Source organism: Lactuca serriola, chromosome 4 (assembly GCF_051521515.1).
Source record: "Lactuca serriola cultivar US96UC23 chromosome 4, Lser_US96UC23_V15, whole genome shotgun sequence".
Classification (NCBI taxonomy): domain Eukaryota; kingdom Viridiplantae; phylum Streptophyta; class Magnoliopsida; order Asterales; family Asteraceae; genus Lactuca; species Lactuca serriola.
The window spans coordinates 132,335,339-132,359,066 of record NC_136411.1 but is presented as its reverse complement, the minus strand read 5'-3'; positions in this window follow the sequence as shown (position 1 = coordinate 132,359,066).

Genomic DNA, 23,728 nt, shown 5'->3' with positions numbered 1-23,728 from the left:
CGTCATCTTAATTGACGTATCTTAGTATTTATTGTTTTGCCCTAATCTGCTTTATTACAAGTCTGATCTTTGAACAGGTTATTACGATCGTTATGGACGCAACGCAATCAAACCCTATTAATATCTCCAACAGTATTGGTTCGACGACAAAGATTCCAATCTTATACACCCATGACTATGAAGTATGGGCACATCATTTTGAAGATTACGTGATTGGATCGGAGGACAATGGTTTTCTCATATGGGAAGCCATTATCAATGGACCATTTTCTCATTCAGCGACATCCAGAGTTATCAAGACGCAAAAAGAATACAACGATTTGCTCAAAGACGTGACGAATCTTGCACAGGATGAGAAAGATAAATTCCAGTGCAACATTAAGGCACTGAGGCTGATCAGATTCGCCCTTCAGTCCGACACATTCAGACTAGTCAGCTCATGCACTACGGCGAAGGAAGTGTGGGATAGACTTCGCGAACTATATTCAACAGACGAAGATCTTGAACACTCCATCCAAACCTTGCTTCTATCTGAGTTTGGAGAATTCAGGCAAGGGGCCGAAGAAACCGTGACCCAAACGTTTGATCGCTTCAATCATCTTCTCAGCAAGATGATCAAACACGACATTGAAAGGAAGCTCATCGAACAAAAGGTTACTTTCTTGAACGGACTAAGATCGGAATGGAGAGCAGTAGTTTCCACAGTCAAAGCCCATGAACAGTTTAAATCATACTCTTTGGCGAAACTGGTGGGTATTCTAAAGTCCCAAGAGAAGATTGTTGTTCAAGAGAAGAACGTGGTGTCCAGTCTTGGTTCATTGGCCCTCCTATCTAAAAGTAAAGCCGTGATGGAGGATGAAGAGCTCAACTTGGAAGAATATGACCTCACATCTGAGGATTATGCCATGATGGTATCCAATCCTAAGAGGTTCATAAAGAAGAGATTCCCCAGCAACAAAAACCGAAACTGGCAGGGGAGTTATAGCTCTGAAAAGGCAAATAATGAACCGAAGGCTGAGGAGTCCAAGAAAGAACCGAAGGCAGATGGCGATTCCGGAGTAAGCTGCTTCTACTGTGGTGGCAAAAACCACTATGCTAAGGACTGTGTTCTTAAGAAGATGGCTGAAAAGGACGATGGAAAGGATGAGGAAGCTGTGCTGCAGAAGAGATTGGATGAGTTGAGGAAGAAAAAGTCTACCGCTAACCCTTCTATTAATGCTCTTATTGTGCAGGGTTCGGTTAATAATGATGAGTTCGGTAGCACCGAAGTTTGGTCTACTGACTCAGAAGACGAAGAAGTGAGGAAGCCCACTCATGGAAAGGCTTATTTGGCTAAGGAGGAAAGCAGTGGTGGAAAGTGTTTCATGGTGTCAAGCGCATCCCAAATGAGGGGATACAATACCGATGGAGGAAGCAAAGAACCGAAAGCGCAAGAAGATATGTGCTTCACAGCCAAACCACTCAGCCAACAGTTCAATGAGCTTGATGAACTGATAAAGAAGGTACAATCTGTTTTTATTTCATCTAAAGTACCATCATCCTCATATGAGAAAGAACTAAAAAGCGTTAACACAAGAATTTCTCATTTAGATAGTAGCTTAATTCAAACTAGAGTCACCAATTCTAACCTGACTGATCAATTAAGCAGGGTGGCGTCGAAGAGTGAGGAGCGGCGTATGTGGATTGAGTTAAAAGAGTCGGAATTAATTAAAGTCAAAGACGAAAACATTTATTTGCAGAGAGACAATTTGAAATTGTTAAAACAACGAAATGTTTTTTGTTTAATTGCTAAACGTTTATATTCCAACATTACTCAACTGCATTTGGACTGTGAGATAGGCAAAAAGATTCACCGTATGATTTTACCATTCCTAGAATTTAAGGAGGATGAAATCGATGCCGAAGCCTACAATTGTGAGAGTGTGATTTCGTCTGATGATGTCAACCCAACTTATCAAATTGGACTGGACAAAATTGAGTCCTTCATTAAATCCAAAGACCATAAGGACATGCTCAAAAATCTGTTGGACGAAAATGATAGACTTAAACTGAGAACCGAAACCATACAAAAATTTGACTCTCTAAATGCCAAAGTAAGCTCAGAAAATAAAATTGATGTTGAAAATGCATCTGAGCTTAACGAGGACGAAAACATGAGTGAAATTTCTGTAGAGGATACGGTTGACTGCTCAGAATTCGTGAAAAGCGAAACTGAAAACCACAAAAATCTTATTTCTGAAAATTCTGTGGAATTCGCTAGATTGTCCCAACAAAAGTCCCCGAAATTAGTAGAAAAGGCTGTTGTCTATCAAAAGGTCAGGACCACTCCGAATCAGGTATACAAAGTGACAGGAGTAACCGAACATCAGACAGCTGAACTCACGGCTATTGTTAACGAAGACAATGCTGATGGCTGTGATGAGTTCTTCTGGGAAGCTCCTATTGACAATGGAAACGAAACCGTTGGCCTGTCTGAAAGAACCTCCTGGATGAAGAAAGGGAGATACATACCTGAACCCTTGAACAAGCCTGATAATTTCGGTGAACCAGGCACAAGTGGTACAAAAGACACTCCTCAAGAGGTTGATCATTCAGCAACAGAAGACATTCCTTCAACGCCAACAGTTCGAAGTGAAACTTCATCAGATACTCCTTCCACTTCCTCAGGGCAAACTGAGTCTTCGCCAAACATTCCCTCTGCACCCTCAGCTCAAGGAAAAACTTCTAAAGATCAAAAGGAACCAGCCAAGATGACATCAAAAGCGAAAGCGAACGTTCATCATCAACCTAAACAGATAAGGGATAAAAAGATCGAAAGGAACCTAAGATACAGGAAAAACCTTTCTGAAAGGAAACAATTCTGGCACTCCCAGAATGCATACTATTCACACAAAGAGAAGAATCTGAAGTATGAAAATAATCCCGTAAGAAAGCATGATGATTCTAACAACCAAAAGCCAAGGTTCGGTTCGCATGAAACTAACAACCGAAAGCCAAGGTTCGGTTCGCAAGAAGATACCAACCGAAAGCCAAGCTTCGGTTCGCAAGAAAATTCTAACCGAAAGCAAAGGTTCGGTTCTGAAAAGGAGTTCAACCGAAACCAAAGGTTCGGTTCCAAGAACAACTACAACCGAACTCAGAGGTTCGGTTCTGAAGTCAGAAGAGAACATGACTTAAAGGTTAAACCCACCAACGATCAAAAGCAAAAGGGTCACCTAGAGTCATCAGCAAGAAAGACACCTCCATCCCCATCTAAATTCTCTCGTTCTAACTCTTCTCGTCATTCTACTCCCACTCATTCATCTCGCTCTAACGCTAATCCCACTTTTCCTCAAAAACCTTATTCGTCAGCTGAACAGAAGGGAAAGCAAAAGGTCGATGAATCCAAGCCTGAGCCCAAAGGAAACCAACCTAACCTTAACAAAATAAAAGTATTCACCATTAAAAAGAAAGATGAAACAACTTTAATTAAAAGAACATATCTTGTCGATATCTCTCTAACTATTCCTGTTCCCATGAAAACCTCACATGGACCCAAGAAACTTTGGGTTCCTAAATCTGCTTAATTTTTGCAGGTTATAAGTGACGAGCAATTTGACGAAGAATGGTACATCGACAGTGGCTGCTCGCGTCACATGACAGGAAGGAAGGAGGAACTCAGGGAATACAGATCTCTTGCAAATGGTGGCAACGTTAAGTTTGGAAATAACTCTTTCGGCACCATAAAGGGATATGGGATGATAACGAATGGTGATTTTACCATAAGAAAGGTGGCTTACGTGGAAGGACTTCAACACAACCTCATCAGTGTATCTCAGCTTGTTGGAGGTACAGGTCTTAAACTTTCATTCGATGATGAAGGCTCTGAAATCATAGAGAAAACAACTAAGAAAGTGATTCTGAAGTCAGAGCGAAAGGGTGAAATGTTTCCGCTGAACATGAAACCCATTAAAGGAAACCCAGCAATTTGTCTGCTATCAAAGGCTCAATCCGACGAAAGCTGGTTGTGGCACAGAAGACTCTCTCATCTCAATTTCAAAGATATCAACCGACTTGTCACTGGAGGTCATGTTAGGGGTCTTCCATTGCTCAAGTTCGACAGAGAGCATTTATGTGCTGCATGTGAAATGGGAAAGCAGAGTCGTCAAAGTCACCCATCCGTTGTTAACACAAAAGTTGTTGAACCACTCGAATTGCTTCATATCGATTTGTGTGGTCCTTCATCTATAGAAAGCATCGGTGGTAGCAAGTACATTCTTGTTGTCGTTGATGACTTCTCTAGATTTACATGGGTGTTCTTTCTAAAGCTCAAATCAGAAGCGACTCAAAAGCTAAAAGTGTTTATCAAGCAGATTGAAGTCCAGCTCAAGAAGGTCGTTCGGAACATCAGGAGCGACAATGGTCTCGAATTCAAGAACAGGGAGTTTGAAGCGTTTCTTGCAGAAAAGGGAATCAGCCATAATTTCTCAGCTCCCTACACACCACAGCAAAATGGAATAGTCGAAAGACGAAACCGATCTCTGTGTGAAGCTGCCCGAACTATGTTAAGTTTCGCTTCCTTACCTCTTTATTTTTGGGCTGACGCTATTTCTGCTGCTTGTTATACACAAAACAGGTCCTATCTCAACAAGCGATTCAAGCTCACACCATATGAGATAATAAATAACAGAAAACCCAACGTGAAATTTTTCCATGTGTTTGGCTCAAGGTGTTTCATCTTTAACTCTAAAGAACACCGCAACAAGTTTGATGTCAAAGATGACGAGGGAATCTTTCTGGGTTACTCACTCACATCCAAGGCGTACCGGGTCCTGAACAAACGATCAAGAAGGATTGAAGAGACATACTATGTGACCTTCGACGATAACTATGTCAAGAAGCTACAAGCCATAGATGACACTGCCGTGGAAATATTTCCTCAAACTGGCCAAGTCACAGTCTCAATCGCCAATTTGTACGAGAATTTTCTCGAACTCTTTGATGAACCGGAAAAAGCTTCTCTCTCAGAAGCAGGGGCAGCCGACAATAAAATAGATCATATGAAGCAAATTGTCGAAGATGCTGCAAGAAGAATGCATGAAGGAGAATCGCCTACTGATGAATCTCCAACCAACAATGCTTCAGTCGAGGGGGAGCCAAATTCTCTTGTCGAGGGGGAGCCTAGCTCACAAATCCAGGGGGAGCCAAGCTCTACTACTTCAACCGAAGGTCCTTCATCAACCGAAGGTACTTCTTCAACCGAAGGTGCCCCTCCAAACGAAGGTGCTTCAATGCCTGAAACTCCAGCACCACAAGACACCCCTGAAACTCATGTTTCTCAAGACTCATCAATTGAGGGGGAGCATGATGATATGACGCTTGATTTCGATAGCCAATCTGAGCCTGAAGAAATGATCAACGCTGAACTAGATCCATCCTTTGATCCGAATTACCCTCCTCTTACAAAATGGACCAGAGATCATCCTATCTCTCAAGTAGTTGGTGATGTATCTGAAAAGGTTTTGACCCGATCTCAACTGAAGGCAAAACAGACATCCTTATTCTCAAAAGTTGAGTTCTGTATGTTTAACTCATTTGTATCAAAAGTTGAACCGAAGACAGTGAACACTGCCCTCGATCACTCTGATTGGGTTCAAGCGATGCAAGACGAACTGAATGAGTTTGAAAGGAACAAAGTCTGGCGCCTCATTCCAACTCCTCCAGATGCTTCGGTTGTTGGTCTTAAATGGGTCTTCAGAAAAAAAATGGACAAGGAAGGTAATGTCATAAGGAACAAGGCTCGCCTGGTTGTCAAAGGATACTGTCAGGAGGAAGGGATAGATTACGAAGAGACGTTCGCTCCAGTAGCTAGGCTAGAATCGGTTAGAATATTTCTGGCCTATGCTGCTCACAAAAACTTTGAGGTTTTCCAAATGGACGTCAAGTGCGCATTTCTCAATGGAGAACTTGAAGAAACGGTGTATGTGGAGCAACCTCCTGGGTTCGTGAACGAAAAGTATCCACATCATTGCTACATTCTGGATAAAGCTGTGTACGGCCTTAAACAAGCTCCGAGAGCCTGGTATGAAACGCTTACAAAATTTTTAAAGATGTCCAAATTCAAACAAGGTTCGGTTGACCCAACCTTCTTTCGCAAAAAGGAAGGTAACCACCTTATGATCGTTCAAATCTATGTCGATGACATCATCTTTGGCTCTACGAATCCTAGCTTAACAGCTGAATTCAGAAAGTTGATGGAGACTAAGTTTGAAATGAGCTCAATGGGTCCTATTAATTTTTTCCTTGGTTTAAATATAAGACAGGGACCCGAAGGCATCTTTATCAATCAGGAACCACTGATCAACTGGCTGATGTCTTTACCAAAGCTCTTTCTGAAGCATCATTCAATAAAATATTGCAAGGGCTCGGTATGATGGAATCAGAATCAGTTCCTCACACTACCACTCAATCTCAACAGTAAGAAGCGAAACCAACCGAACGTTCGGGTTCGGTTCAACTATCCGACTCGCTCATTACTTCACAGGTAGTTTTTCTAAGTTGTAAATTTCTTGTGCAAAATTTGTTTTTCTTTGTGTAAAAAGTTTTTTTTATTGCATATCTAAACTTCTTGGTTTCTTCAAATTTTCCAAAAACCGAAACCTCCAGAAGGTTCGGGTTCGGTTTTTAAAAAATTTTTCAAGAACCGAAACCAACCGAAGGTTCGGGTTCGGTTTTTCAAAATTTTCAAGAACCGAAACCAAACGAAGGTTCGGGTTCGGTTTTTCAAAATTTTCCTGAACCGAAACCAACCGAAGGTTCGGGTTCGGTTTTTCAAAATTTTCCTGAACCGAAACCAACTGAACGTTCGGGTTCGGTTTTCCATTTTTTTTCTTTTTCAAAAGTTTTTTATTATCAAAAGTTTTTTCTTTTTCTTTCTTTGTCTTATTTTTAATCTTTTCTCTTTGTTTTCTTTTCCATTTTTTTTTAATTTTATTTTTTTTATATAAATTTCAAACACTCCAAAAATATTTTTTTTGTATGTTCGTTTATTTATGGGGATATATTTGCTGAATTACTTAAGTGTCCCTAGAAGCATGCTGCTGTATGTGTCCCAAGCCTCATAAGATTTTGAATAATTGCCTTCACGACTTGGTATACACAAACCCTGTCTTCCCAATAAGGCTAACTTATTTATTCTAATCGTAAGCTACCTCACACTCTTCTCACATGAGTTAAGAGTCTCCTGCTTGGTCCTTTATTTAACAGCAGAGGTACTATGTCTTCCTTCACCATCCCCATTAAACTTCTCCATAACATTCGTTTCATCACTGTAACCCAAGAGACTCTCAGAAACTACCACTGAGGTTTATGGTTACGCAACATCTGTGTTTATGATCTTAGTTTCGTGCCACTACGAGCTGAGTGAAACCCAAAATTCAACACCAAAGAATTGACGGTGACAAATTAATTTGATCAAGTTTTTACCAATGAATTGACGAATGTACCTTCATAAAATCTCAGTTTCTTTTCTTTTTGCGTGGTTCCAATGAAATTGTTACACACCATAACATTTCTTCCCAAGGGATTCAGTTTTATAATTTTTTTTTTCTGAGATTTTACACTTATCCAAGTCACTTAATAAACAACTCCAACCTACTTGTTCAACAGACTACACTGGTCTCACAAGTACTTTGTTCACATTCGTTCTTATATCAAGAATTGAATTGATGAATCAAAGCGAAACCACCCTTAATTTGCCTTATTAAAAGAAGCCTTTCAACATTCATTGGCGACGGAGTTAGGATCTTTTTCGAAGTAGCGGAACACAAGACGTCAATTTCTCGTCCCCGCTTCTGCTCTATGCTTGGGTTTGCTGCTGACCCATCGCGTGTTCACCCGGAAACAATTCCGGTTGGTATGTTCTACAGCATGTTCTACAACATGGGCTACACGGAAGTTCTCACCTCCGTCGCCAGATTCAAAAAATCATGCCTACCGCCCCAATGGAATGGGTTATTTACAGTCCTCTTCAAGGGACTGTCAGAACGAAGCTCAGGATCGGACGGGGCCAGTCGTCTGTTTCTGTCTATCATGTATGGGGTGTACAACGGGATCAATCTGGACTACGGATTTGTCCTTTGGCAACAATTGATTCAAAGCCTCTCTTCCGTTTCCCGACACTCCGAGGTGTCCCTAGCCCGGTTCTGGATCTTGATCACAAGATGGGCTATGGACAAGTTCGATGTCCAAACTGCTGATGGTGCACCGATGTCTTCGGTTGGTACGTTCCACACCACGAAGATCATCGTGTCAGCTGCATCAAAATTCTCCTTCATTGGCTCTATCCCAGAGTCGATGTATGGGAGTGTACCATCAGAAAGCAGCTTCATCAAGGCGATCAAGGAGTTAGGGCCATCTGGTCCGAGGGAACTGACTCCGGACATGTTGAGATCAATCCATGATGCCGACAAACCGGGGGCCAGGGGCAAGAAAGCAGACAAGGGGAAGAAACCATCCAAAGCCCCAAAACCTACTCCCAAGAAACGCAAACAACCAAAGCCTGCTTCATCCCCAAAACCTAAAAGGAGGAAGACCCAACCGAAACGGACGCTCGTCCTTTCATCATCCTCTACCGAATCCGAAGGTGGGAGTTCGGGCTCTGAGGAGTCACAAGGAGACGAATCTCCACAAAGAGGCAACACACCTCCTCGTTCCCCAACCCCGGAGATGGAACTTCACCAATCCCCAGTTCCTTCCCCTCCACCTACAATTCCTATTTCCATTCCCACCATAACCCCCACTATACCACCAACCTCATTCCCCATACCACCACCAATATTCACCACATCAACCGAAACCCCTCCCGTAACCGAACCTACACAAACCGAAACCCATACACAACCACCACCCGAAACTAACCCCCCACCTACTCAACCTGAACCCACCAAACCCATAACACCCCCAGCTTCACCACCACCTCAATCTCCAGAAGCCGCCTCCGATGGCGATGATCAATATCTCGATGGTGACAACCTGAACTTTGATTCGGTCTACTATAGTCCGTTTCAAGTTCAAAGTGATGAGGAGGATGATGCTCCTGTAACCAAGAAGCATCTCCGTGAGCTGAACGAGAAGGTTGATCAACTTCTCGCCTCCTCTTCCAATCAGCAGTCATCCTTATCAGAAGCTGCCCTTCAGACGATTGTTGATGCCTTCTCTAGGGCTCAACATGACTCAGTGGCCTCTGCTACTGCTGCAATAGACGCCTCCACCCGAGCTTGTGAGGCGGCGACCGAAAAAGTCGATAAACTATTCCATGACGCTACAATCCTGCTGCAGTCTATGCAGGAAAGCGCCGAAGCCACCAAAACAACACTGGAACCAATTGTTAATCAATTGGCCCAGTTTGTGAAGACGGAGTTATCCTCGTTCGCTACCCTCAGACAACACCTTAGCGACGACAACTCGGCACTCCGTGCCTCCATTGAAGCCCGACTAGCAAAGCTACAAGAGGATCTTGCGGCTGAAAATAAATTGATGGACGTCCTGGCGAGTAAGACCACTGCCCTCAAGGTCAAGAGCACCCAACTTTCCAACTCCGAACAACAATTGGAGGCTCTTCGATCCGAAAGGGAAATAATCAAAACATGTGTTTCGGATGTCCACGCTGCTCTGTCAAACATCCTGGAAGCACATGATCCTATTCTGAATCACTCGGTGAGGCGTACCCTCGCTGAGAAACTCTCTCCGGCCATGGCTCTCTTGAGTAAAATTGAAGGCCTACCCAGTTTCGTGTCCATTCCGAAACAAGGGGGAGATGAGAAGAAAGGATCGAAACCACCTCCTTCCTCAAATGCAACTCACACAACCGAACCACCCCCAACTGGTCATGCCTCGGGTTCGGGTGTGAAGGACAAGGGCAAAAACATTGCAGAGGGAGGAGATGAAGATGAAGATGAAGATGAAGATGAAGATGAAGACAAGGAGACTATTGCGGACATGTTGAAGAGAAAGAACAGTCGCAATACTGATGACGATGTCAGTCGTGTGGCACGTGAAGCTGAAGAAGCCGAACATAAACAAAAAGAAGCCAACGATCTCCTTGAGAGCCGAAAGCTGCTCTTCCCTGCCTGGACCAGGGATCGACTGATAAAGGAGGCCATAGAGACCCCAAGCATACTATGGCTCGAGCCGGTGATATCATTCGACTGCATCAACTCGGTCGATTCGCAATTTGATATGCCGCTGACTCGAAAGGCGTTCATCTTCCACGCCTTCTCCAACATTTACGAAGTCCCGCATCCGAACGATGAGCTTGACAGGGAGCTCATTGACTTTTATCTGGAGGCCGCTCGCCCTCAATACCTTACATGGAGCGCCCAGAAGATTGTCAGTGTTCGGGTGATGAAGCCGTATGCCGTGGGGAGATTCACCAACGTCAAGTTCAAGCTTATCCGAGGATCTGCAAGAACTGCTCACATGATCTCTCTGGCGGATCTGCCCAATCTGAACCCTCATGATTGGATAGTCTTGTACAACATCTTGCTGACAAACGAAGCCGAATATAGTCCTATCTTGGACCATGTCAAAAGGATGCTGGCATGCTACATCATGGAGGTGGCCCTTATGGATCAGGAGGTTGCCACAGTGTTTAAGAAGAAACCGAAAGTCAAGCCTGTGGGATCGGCCAGTGATCTAAACACGATGAAAATGGGCAAGATTGATTCGAGGCGAAACTCAGTGATGTTCACCAGAGCCGAAGGACAGAAATGTCTGTTCGCGTTAGCTGACAAGCACCTCTACACCACTCCCTGCTTGGAACACGTTCTATCTATCGTCAAGCGGTGTAAGGACAATTCGGCTGATGACATCAAATATTTTGAAGATATGATCAACTGGTACATCCGGTTTAGACAGACCATCCTCTCAATAACCAAGTGTCTGTTTAGTACCGTGAAGAAGAAGGTACCAGCTTCAGCTGCCGGCCCAAGTACGAAGTAATGGTCTCGCTCCAAATTGACGCAAAGGGGGAGATTGTTGGGCTGAAGTTATATTTTGTATTGCGTCTTTTGGGCTCGTAGATTAGCCTTGTACTCTCCGGTTTGGGCCTGTCCAACCGAGAGCCTTTTATGTATTGTATATAAGTTATCGCTTGCATGCATATTAGGTTAAGATTCAAGATTTAAGATTTCTGTTTGAGCGTTTTCAGAGTTTACGTATTTGCTCTCTTGTAATCTTCTAATCCTTTACAGTTGATGTTCTTAATCGAGCTCTTCTAAGGATTTTATTTAAATCATTCGACACGTTTGATTCAAGCTGTTTGTTCTTAATATTGTGTTCATCCTTGTTATTTATATTGTGTTCTTGCTGTTTCACATACTCACACTTGTTCAAGATCTAATCGATCTTTATAAATTAAAAGCTATTGTGTTTTAAATCTCATCAGAAAACTTATAAACATGTTGTTATTTCCTTTAATTCTCTTATACCTATATACTCACGGGACATTATTTGTCTCATATCTTACTATTTTAATATGTGTTCCATATGTACTCCTAAAAAGTAAGTTAGATGACTTTATAAGAATATGCATATATTTTGGGAAATATCTAAAGAGTAGAAGTAGCAAACATTAGACACTATTGTTTTTATTAAAAAAAATTTATATGTGACTATGTTTGTTATGGTTATGAATCATTTTTATAAACACTAAATTATCAAATCTTGACTATATATGCATGTTATATATGGACATTCTTTCGCTGAATACAAAAATAGCACAACTAATGTCCTTTATTTATGAAATTTCCGGTGTAAAATAATGGGGTGTTACCATCATTCCAAAGGGGTGGGTAACTATAACATTCATGTTTTAAGCATGCATGTTTTAGGTTTTTTTGTGAAGATATAATATTTTGGAAAATATTTAAGTAAGTAATTTAATAAAGTATAAACTAATAAAAATAATATTTTGGTATGAAAAATCTAAAACAAAAGACTTATATGATGATTGGTCGATTTAAGTAAATAAAAGTGAAGATAGTGATAATTTTTTGAATTCAACTAAGGCTTGATTCTTTGGTCATTATAATTTCGTTACTAAGATTTATTTGAGATAATCAAAATGTATTAGGTTTATATTAATTAAATAAAAGTTTGGGAAAAATTTTAGTTAAAACAAATGGCCTTTGGACTAGAAGCATGAGCGGAGGGGCTATAGTTGCCAAATTACCAAGGTTTTAAAAGACTTGAGTTTCTTTTCTCATTTCCCCCGAAATAAATTAACACATTGGAGCTCGTGGAGGTTGATTTTAACTCATTTTCATGGTGGTTTGAAGGTCGCAAGTTCAATTATTGAAGCCTTAGTCATATCTCTTCATGTTCTAATATTTGAAGGTAAAACTCTTTTCCATTTTCTACTTGTTCAAGTTAGGATTTGGGTATGGATATTCAAATCGAATTTGATGCCTCCCAAGTTTCCACTGCCAGCCTGCATCCTTAGGTTTCAATCCCATTCAATCAAGACATGATCTCTGCTAGTAAACGAGACGAGAAGTCACTCACCACAAGGCTTTTTTTAGTTATACATGTATATAAGTAGGTCACATATACCTTCATTATTACGATCCATCAGAATTTATAACTTTAGAAGACGAAGAACCTTTCGAATACTCTACTCAACAAATTGCAAATCTATCCGATTATATGACCAATATGACACAAGTTCGCAATAGAGAAGCTCATAACGCTCTAAAAGAATATTTAATTGAGTATATATGGAAAAAAAATCAACACTGGAGAATAATTAAGTAGTTTGCATCTTCCGTGTTCGTAACTTATTATATGTATTTTATTAAGCATGTTTGATGAATGTAAAACAATTTTTTATCTATTTTTTATTTATTTTTATGCTTAAAATAAATATTTATTTGTTTCAAAATTAAATATTAATTTTTAATATTTCTAGTAGTTTTTAATAAAATAATAATAAAAATAAAAATAAGTTATATTTTTTTAAAATAAAAACTAGAGAAGCTACCCATGATTTGCATGGGTTGGGAAGTGTTCGATTAATGTCTAAGTCCATAACTATTCTGGTATGTACTTGACCCAATTATGAGCATGGTCCATTTGGGTTGCCTTCACCATAGCAATATGTAGGATGAATTAAGGAGAGAAAGGTTTAATTATGATTTATTAATATATTATGAGAATGATATATTAAAAGGGAAATCATATTGTCTAATTAATATTAGTCAAGAATTAATAAAGAATTAATTTTGTGGCTAAAAGAGATTAATTAAACTTAGGGGACTGGAATTAATTGTAATTATAAGATAATTGCAATTGGGCTATGGATCACCTTGGAATAATAGGTTGGACGAATTCTATGGGGAAGCTCATTAGAAATCGTCCAAGGCATGTTCCAGAATGGGCCCATGGGCTGCTTAGGGCTTAAGCAGTCAAATTAGGGTTTCCTTGTTGGATAACCCTAAAGCCTAAGTATATAAGGAACCCTTGGGCACCAAAAACGTGGCTAACACTTAGATTAGGTTTTCAGCCGTTTTTGATGCCTGCCCTCTCTTCTCTTCCTCATCTTGTTTGTAACTCCATTAGAGGTGCAACACTTGAGGCACTAAGCTTTCTGAAGTCATGGAATAGATTGTTACTGCTACATAACAATCAAAGGCATTCTCTAAACCCTAATTCATATTATAATATGCTAGATCTAGGGTTTATAGTTGAGGCACTAAGCTTTCTGAAGTCATGGAATAGATTGTTACTGCTACATAACAATCAAAGGCATTCTCTAAACCCTAATTCAGATTATAATATGCTAGATCTAGGGTTTATAGCTTTGGATATTCAATTGCATGTTCATTAGACAAACTAGATCCACAAGCTATTAGGGTTTGCATGTACACCATAGGATTGATGTATTGCTCGAATCCCGTTAGTGGTATCAGAGCCTAGGGCTGTTTGTTTGATGTATTTGATGCTATATTTGATTATTCAAGCTTAAAATCAAAAAATTGAGTTTCTGGGGGCTGGACTCGCCGAGACTGATATGTGTGTTTTTATATATATTTATGTATAACATATCTTAATATTTTAGCCTTTATTATTATTATTTAGAAATAAAATATACTTAATATGCTTTGAAATATTTAATTACAGTAAAAATGGGAGTTGGAATGCAAAAGGAAGAGAACGGAGCTGAAAAGATGCAAAAAGGATATTGCTGGCAGATTGACCCCTCTTCAGTGTTTCGGGTATATCTGATGACTCATAAGTCCAATTGACGAGATTCAAAATGTTCTGAAAACTAGACGAAATTTCCTACGACTTATGTGAGAGGGACTTTTGGCTAATTCGACACTTATCTTATCCAAAATCGGCCTTGAAGATGAAGCATAAAAGCTGGACGGAAATTCCCTCCAAGTTACTTATTCCCCAAGCACCACTTTCCTTATCTTTATTTGCTTAATCCCTAAGCCACATTAGTTTCCTTATTCCAATCCAACTCTAATATTCCATATTAATTCCATATCCATTCAACTATAAATACCCCATATCATTCCACCATTTTGAATAATCTATGATATTCCACTTCGACTTGTGCAACAAGAAAACTTCATAGCTGCCGTTTTGAGGGTCTAGAAGGCGGCCAGAGGGCCGTTAAGCTGATATGGAGCAAAGATCTAAGGGATTGGAGAGCGGATTCATGTCGGTAATCATGTGGTTTGTTATCGTGACCATGTTTAGCATTCCATTGTGTTACTATTCTGTATTTAGTTTCTGATTTGGGTGTAAAAATCTTTTACTTTGCGTTTATGATTGAATGAAGCTTTGATTATTAGACTAATTGCTATATTGAATTATTTGTTTATGTTTAATTTATCTTGCCAAGCTTGTTAGAATATCCTTACGTATTAATGATAATTATTTGTTGTTAATTATTAAGTAAATTGAGTTGTATGAACATCTGCTTGATTGCTTGTTGCTTATGATTTTGATGACCATCAAGATTATAAGTCTAAGAATAACGAATGTGAAACTAGGATTAACTTGGGAATAAGTAAGTTAATGTACGAGCCTTGTTTGATGACCATCAACAAGAGGTTAAATTAAATTAGTAATTTGATTAACTATATTTACAAGTCTTGCTTGATACGAACTGAACACTAGGAAGCATGTTAGTTTAATCAACTGATCACTGTTTGAATTGACTTGTTTGCTAAAGGATTAGTTGTAGTGAATGCGAATCTAATCATTTTAGGAATCGGTGAACATAAATAAATGAATTTATGTATGCAATTATCTATGTTTTTAAGGTGTAATTTATCTAAATCAAAGTACCTGAAGAGATTTGTTTTCCTGTTAGTTTATCGAAAGTTGTTAATTAATTGTTAGTTTGAGATTTATTAAACTATTTCTTTATTCTTTCATGTGACCTGTAACCTATAATCAAATATTTTAAATTAATTCACCACCGTTCCTTGTGATCGACACCCGACTTACCTAAACTATACTGTAATCTGACTAGGTACACTGCCTATAAGTGCATAGTTAGTCTAAGTTTGTTAGGTCATAAATATTAAAATTAGTGGGTACTTTTGTACACATCAGAGACCATGGTTGAACTCACCGAGTCCACTGTGAACTCGACGAGTCTAGTGCTAACTCGACGAGTCTGAAACGTAGAATGCTGTTATTGCGGGATTTTAACCTATTTTGGCTGTGGATAATTACCTAAAACGTTTTTTGTCAATAAAACCGAATTTTATCCATATTGGGTGAATATCCTTGTCAAAATAGAAGATAATTGTCAAAATTTAGATGATCATTTGTTTTATTAGATAAAGATTGATTATTTGTAATTTAGATTTGGATTATCTTGTAAATTATCTTGATTAGGTCAAATTTAGATAATTATTAAATTAATTGTTTAATTTTAAATTATTTGCAATTTGATCTTGTGTGTTTTGAATAGTTTCAAAACATGCCCTCAAGTTTTGGAATTTAAACTTTTTGATTAAAAGGTTAATTTTGAAATATTTAAATTCTAAACCCTAATGTTTTGAAATGTTTCAAAACTTGCCCTCAAGTTTTGGAATTTGAAATTTTGATTAATAGCTTAATTATGTAATTTTTAAATTCTAAAACTCTAGTATTTTGAAAAGTTCAAATTACACCCGCATGGTTTTGTTAAGTTAATTAAAAGAGAAAGTTAATAAAAACCACCTAGTATTTTAAAAGTGTAAAATACACCCTGTACTATATATATATATATATATATATATATATATATATATATATATATATATATATATATATATATATATGTAACATTAAAAGTCTAATATTATATATATAAAGAGTCAGTCTTACCGTTAGTAAAGAGTCAGTCTTACCGCACTCTTGACTAATGGAGGGTCGTTAGCCGAAAGGGTAGGATAGGACAGAAACCTTCCATTATAAGTATAATGAAGTACAAAGTAACTAAAGGTTTTTCCAAATTCCCAAATCATAGTTACTTTAGGAAAAATGTGAAATTGTATGCTAATCCATGGAATGACACTTTGTACCCTTGCCGAGACATTAGTGGAGCGTGTGTGGTTAACCGGCACATTAATTTGGGTTTGGCATTGGTAGCGAAGTGTGACTCGATGTTTGCCATAGATCAATGGAGCGTGTGTGACTAACTGGCACATTAATTAGGTGATATTAGCATTGAGTGCACCACGTGATTCGCATGGTTATTCACACCTTGTTTGTGATCCTCGGCATCCCAGTTGCAAATAGTAGGGCATAATCGAGATTAAACATGCCATTGAAAAGTTCAATGAATCACAAAAGATCTAGGAGTTTCAATTCATTTAAAACTTAAATTTCCTTTTCGTTTTTCATGGTGGAAATTGGTAAATCGTCATTTACCTACCTTCAAATATTCTGCAACTAGATTACGAAATCTCTCTTCTAGGTTGTAGAGTATTGTGTTGGATCCTAGCATTGATGTTTCATTTGGGTGTTACATCAAGGATGCTAATCAACTTGACTTGAATTCTCCCATTTTGTAGATGTCTGAATCTTACAATGATCTTCCCAAATCCCATGGAACAAGTTTTCCAAATGGAGATGATATTCCACGATATGATCGAGGAACCAGAGATCATGCTTCACTTCCTCCACCTCCTCCAATTATTCTCCCTGACCCACAAATCCGAAGGCTTGAAACTTTTTAGCTCACTCAAGCCCTTTTTAGAAAGTAAACACGAAGATGGAAAACATGTGTGTGCACACATCTTAGAGATGAAGTCACACATTGATAGGTTAAGGATGATGGGTGTCGATATCTTAGAGATGTTGACTATTGACTGGGTTCTTCAGTCGCTTCCTGAATCATATAGTGAGTTCGTTAGAGAGTACTATATAATGGACCACGACGTGGCCCTCGTTGATCTCACCTATTTGCTTATAGCTGCTGAATCAGCAATGATTTGGCATGCTGGTCAAGCAAATTTGTTTGGTGAATCAAACTCCCAATCTTCAATGGACATTGGCAACATTGGAAGTCTAGAAATGACTAAGTATGAGATTGTCCCATGTTTTGTGCCAAAGGAGTCCATTTTCTTTTATTTCCAAGAGAGGGGCATTGGAGACGAAGCTGCCCGAACTACCTGAGAGATCTAAGAGATGAGAGAGTCAAGACGTATGGCTCTACTTCAGGTAAGATCCAATAACTAACTCTATAAGTTCCTATTCTTTGATTTTCAATACATGATGTGATAAGATTACATTTTGATGTTTTGTGGGATCGAAGAAAAGAGAGGAAGCTTAAGGGAAGAAGTAAGTTGAATCTGATCGTGAAGTAATGGATTTCGATCGCATTGCTTGAAGATCGGATTTTTGAGCTACTACTTTAGAGTTAGAATAGATTGCTTAGAAAATGAAATAGCATAGTTTTCATTTGAATTGCATTGTAAGGACAAGTTTTTCCGCAATAAAATGAATTTTGATTTATCCTTGCAATGGCATATGTGAAAATGGATGTTTATGTATGTCTAATTTTAGCAATGTTGAATTGGATGTGATTCTTGATTATGTTATTTGTGAAATGTCGAGATCTTACCAAATAGAGAGAGTTTCTCATTGCCCAAGTTTCAATTGGACAGAAATTTGGAATCATGCAACATGCATTGCGTGATGAATGAGAAACTTCATATTTGGAAATTAGACTAAATCTTTGGCAAAGTGTCAAGTGAAGGACTAAGAGATCGAGTACACTAGGTTGTACGTTGATCAAGTCCACCACAAGAGTGATAAAGATATTCGTCATGATTTACTAAAGTTTAGTAAATATGATTATATTTATAAGATTAAGTGTAATTCTGAGTTGGTTAAAAGAGTTTCAATGAATAGCAGAACGAATAAAGAAGAATCAAGTAGGCAGAAAGATAAAAGTTTCTCTATTCTAAGAAGGGAGAGTACCTTTTATTGTGTTTTATGATAAGTCTTAATGATTAAGAACCATATCTCAATTGATCCTCTACATGAGTCTTACTACCTTTGTATGTCTAAAAGGAGGAATTGGGAATTGTGGAAATGGTTAAATCAAGAAGTTGATCATACTTTGTTCCAATATCGAATCTTAGAGTCATACTCCAAGACTGCGAATTGAGTGACACGTCTTTAGTAGGTTTATAACACTCAACAAATGTGGAATTGGAAAAAGTCTTCTTATTCCTTCACATTTGAGATTGGTAAGTTGTGATGTCTTGGATAAGACAAAGACCAACTAAGACCAATTATGTGAAGTAATAGTCTTGATAAAAACTACACTAACTCTTGAATATTTGTTTTGTCAAGGAATGTTTCTTGACAAGAGAATCTTATATGTCAAGGAGTCAGTGGGAGTCTTAATGGTCTTGAAAGGTTTCAAGAACAAATCAAGAGTTAAACCTAGTTGATCATCACTAGCACACGACTTGAGGTTTAAAGCCTATCGTGGATGACATACTCTTTTTCTGTGCCATTCCAATTGAGTTAATTATGCATGTGAGTTCTATGAGTTTTCATTTGAATGCATAAAGACAAATCACCTTGATCAATGGAAAGTACATTGATATAAAAGGGTGAGTTGGTTGGAAGACATGGTGGGCATTCATGTTACCATGATGCAAGAAATCGAGATTGAGCATGTTTGGTCCATATGAGTTTGGATTTGTCGCAAACTTTGGTTTTGGGAAATTCACATGGATAGGAACACATACACTTTAAAATCTAAGTGTCATAAGGTTTCCCTCCTTCATGAAAATGATTGTAAGGAAATGGTTTCACTAAAAGAGATTTTGAGAAGATTGCAATTGTAAAAAATTGTATTCTCAAATTCGATTATGATTACGGCATCCCTCTTCATAGTTTGAATTGTGAGATTTGGCAATTAGTCTGAATATTTTTGTAATGCCCGGATTCCTAGGTATATTAATTATTCCTTTATTTTTGGAGGTTGGGAGGAGACTCGGCGAGTTAGTGTTCAGACTCGCCGAGTATGGTCGCGGATTCGCATCCGGGTTCACAGCTGGACTCGACGACTTCATGAGTGGACTCGGCAAGTCCATGATATTTAATGAAACCCTAATTTCCTGGGTTTGGGACCTATTTAAAGGCCCTTAGGGCCATCATTTGCTGCTACCAAACTCCAGAGAGAAACCCTAAGATACCTAGAGCATTTGTGAGGAAGGAGAGGCCATTCTTGATCATTTTGTTAGTGTAATAGCAAGAAGGAGGTGACTAAGGCAAGAGGAGGCTGAAGGTGGTGCGATTCTGGTGATTTCAGAGTTCAGAGACTTCATCTTGAGGTATTTGTTCGGACCTTCTCCAGATTTGGTGTTGATTCTTAGAGTTAGGGTTTTCTAACCCCTTTAGAGAATGGATATATGGAGCAATTGGTCCCCTCTCAAGTTTATGCTTTAGATCTAGACTCAAAGAGGTCCAGAGACCTTAACCTTTGAGCTTTATGAGATATTTTGGGAACCATGAGCTTAGGATGTTGTTTTTGGGGCTAAATCACAAAGTGAGACCATCTAGATGTTATATGTGTGTCAAGGTCTGAACGTTACGTGATTAGCATGCTTGGGAAGGTCAGATCTATGGATTAAAGGAACAAATCTGACCTCAGGAGGTCTATGGAGTTTGTGCATGGCATGAACTCGCCGAGTGCAAAGATCAGACTCGGCGAGTAGGGTTAGGGTTCCCCGTAAATTACTCAGTGAGTAGACTTTCCGAGTTGGGGAAATAACTCAGTGAGTCAAAGGGGGATTTGGGGACTGGAGTCCAAGGAGGAACTCGTCGAGTTGTCCTTGAGACTCGGCGAGTTGAGTCGGGGTGGCCCTGCGATTCATGCCAGGTGTGACTCGTCAATTAAGGGGGGAACTCAACGTGCCAAGCGGGACTAAAGAGTTAGTGGACACGTGTAGACTCGCCGAGTCGCCCAAGTTCACTCGACGAGTCGGGTCAAAGTTTGACCATTGACTTCTGTTGACTTTTAGGGTTGGGTCAACAATGTGGCCTTTGAGCTAAAAGAGGGGCAAAATGGTCTTTTTCCTACTGAGGGTGCCTAGAGAGGGTTGAGTCTAGTCCCGATAGTTATATTTACGAGAATATTTACTTTATGTGATTAGGCGGAGGCTAGATCATATTTCTACCGAGTCAGAGATTTACCGAGATATCTGAGGTGAGTCTTCTCACTATACTTTACCTAGTGTGGTAACAGAGTTATGTGACAGAGTATTTTAGAGTTATATGTCAGTGTATTTGCATGTTATTATGTGTTGTGATTTATTGTGATATGAGATATGCATGATTCAGAGTTTATAGAGTTAGGACCAGTGGGTCCATAGAGTTTTGGTACCCAGAGGGTGCCACAGAGGTATTAGACCAGAGGGTCAATAGAGTTACAGCCTAGAGTGGCTGATATGTGTTGATGTGGTATTTTGGGGAACTCACTAAGCAAATATGCTTACAGTGTTATGTGTGGTGTTTCAGGTACCAGCGATGATCGCGGGAAGGCGCCGGCATGACTCGTACACACGCACACTGGAGCTTAGATATTTGATCTTGGGGTTTTGTACTAAGATAATGATGATACAATGTTTTTAAAATGTGGATGTGAATGTAACTATATGATTTTAAAATGCGAAAAATTGTTTAAATTTTTACCGTGTTACAGGTTGGTATCAGAGCCTTGGTTTGAGGGATTCAGATGCATCTTTGGCCGTATCTGAACTCAAACTGAGGATTTGAGGAAAATTTTGATAATAAAGTAAAATTTTTGAAAAGTGTAAAAAAGAGTTTTGAGACAAAGAGAGCAGAGTCGTGTGTACGATCAGCCAGCGCCCGAACGGTGATTTCCCAAAATACCCTTACAATAAGTGTTATCAGATATGTTATGTTATGCTATATGACGAACTATGATATGCATGCTAGAGTAGACTAGGTATTCTTATTAGGACTAGAGTGGCCTGATATATGATGCCTTAGTCTAGGGGCTTTTGCTGCTAGAAATGTTTAAGAGTGTTTAGATAGCAGCGAGGTGCTTATGAGATATCTGTTTGTGAGTAGCACATGATTTAAGAGAGTAGAGTGCTTGGAAATTTGGCACTCTGGAAGGAGGACTTGGAATGGGTGTCGAGTCGGTGTGGTCGGTAGTATTGGGTCTGTACTACCGAAGGCACTGGGTCAGTGCACAACCCAAGTAAGAATCCTTTGGGTACCAAGAACCAAGTAGGATTAGGGGTATCGAGTGTGTGGACGCTCGAGCGAGTCTTCGATATCTTGTGTTGTATTTCAGAGAGGTATCATGGTGGGAACGCGCCACACACTAGGGACCAGTGAAGGGGGTGTGAGTGACGAGGAGCTCCGCAAGATGATTTATGATGAGGTGGCTGCTACCATCCGCGCTGAGATCCCAGAGATGTTCAGGTCTATCAAGACCACCCTGATAGAGACATTTGACGAGAGATCGCTGCTCTTTCTGATGTTGTTGTTGCTACAGCCACTGCAGCTGTAGCTGCGGCTAGACCGCAGCGTGGTGATGTGTTGCTGTTCCGGGAGTTCAGCAACACAAAACCACCGGAGTTTGATGGGACCCAGGACCCGATTGCAGCGATGAGGTGGATTTCAGACATTGAGGGGTGTTTCTTTACTTGCTCATCTCCTGAGAATTTGAGAGTCTGGTTCGCGCTGAACCAGCTTCGCATGGGAGCGAAGGACTGGTGGAAGTTTGTGACGGCGCACTATACGCCTGCTGAGGTTGCTGCAGTAACCTGGAAGAGGTTCACTGCTATGTTTCGAGACGAGTATGTTCCCCTGGTGGAAAGGGAGCGTTTGGCCCAAGAGTTTTTGACCCTCAAGCAGGGTACTGAGTCTGTCACAGTGATTACGAGGATGTTCCATGACCGGGCGATGTTCTCCCCAGAGTACGTGTCCTCCGAGCAGGCACGTATGAGCCGATATCTAAGCATTTTGAGGAGGGATATACGGGAGTTCGTGGCGAACTCAATGTACCGGACATTTTCTGAGCTTTAGGAAAATGCCCGGAAGAGGGAGATAGAGCTGGAGACTCAGGCTAGGGAGGAGGCTGAGTCTCAGGGGAGGGATCGGCGACCGGCGCAGTCTAAGCCGGCAGCCAAGCGGGCCAAGCCCGCTGATTCGAGATCTAGGAGTCAGAAGGGCCACACTTGTGGTAAGTGCGGCAAGAGCCATGATGGGGTGTGTAGAGCGGGATCCTGCTACAAATGTGGCAAGGAGGGGCATATGGCCAAGGATAGCCCCAAGGGGTTTGCAGTATGTTTCCACTACAACTAGACTGGACACCGCAAGGCAGAGTGTCCACAGATGCGAGGGACAGCCCAGGGAGCACCTCAGGGATCTGCCCCTGCTGTTATCATAGTTGCTGAGAGCTGGCCAGTGAAGGCCGAGGTACCGCAGGCGCGATGGAGAGCCTTTCAGTTGACTGCGGAGGAGGTCCGCGCTGCGCCGGACGTCATGGCTGTTATGTATCCTTTCTTGTATTTATTTCGATGTTGGGATATTGTGCTTATTTCATGTTATACGTAGGTACTTTTCTTGTGAATTACGTACCTGCCTTGGTGTTATTTGACTCGGGTGCGAGTCGGTCTTTTGTATCTTTGGCTTTTAGTCAGCACATCAGTATTAGCTGAGAGGCGTTGAGTGGACCTCTGAGAGTTTCCATAGCTAACGAGAGGACGGTGTATGCCACCGAAGTGATCCGAGGATGTGTACTCGAGATTTTCGGCGTCGGGTTTCCGACTGATTTGGTTCCTATTGCGATGGGGGATGTCTGTGTCATCATGGGTATGGACTGGTTAAGCAAAGTAGGAGCAGTTATCGACTGCGAGAGACAGCTGGTGACCATACGAGACCCTAGTGGGGGATTTCTTACGGTGTATGGCGAGGGTACACGTTCTGGATCAGCATTTTGTTCGACCGCCAGAGCGAGACAGAGTCTACAGCAGGGTTGTAGGGGATTTGTAGCATATGTGATGGATGCGAGGGTTGATTCAGAGAGACCGAGGTCAGCTGATGAAGTCCCGATATTGCGTGAGTTTTCGGATGTATTTCCAAAAGAGTTGTCGGGTGTGCCTCCGGAGAGGCACGTAGAGTTCAGTATCAATTTGGTTCCGGGGGCTGCGCCTATCGCCAAGGCGCCTTATCGCCTCGCGCC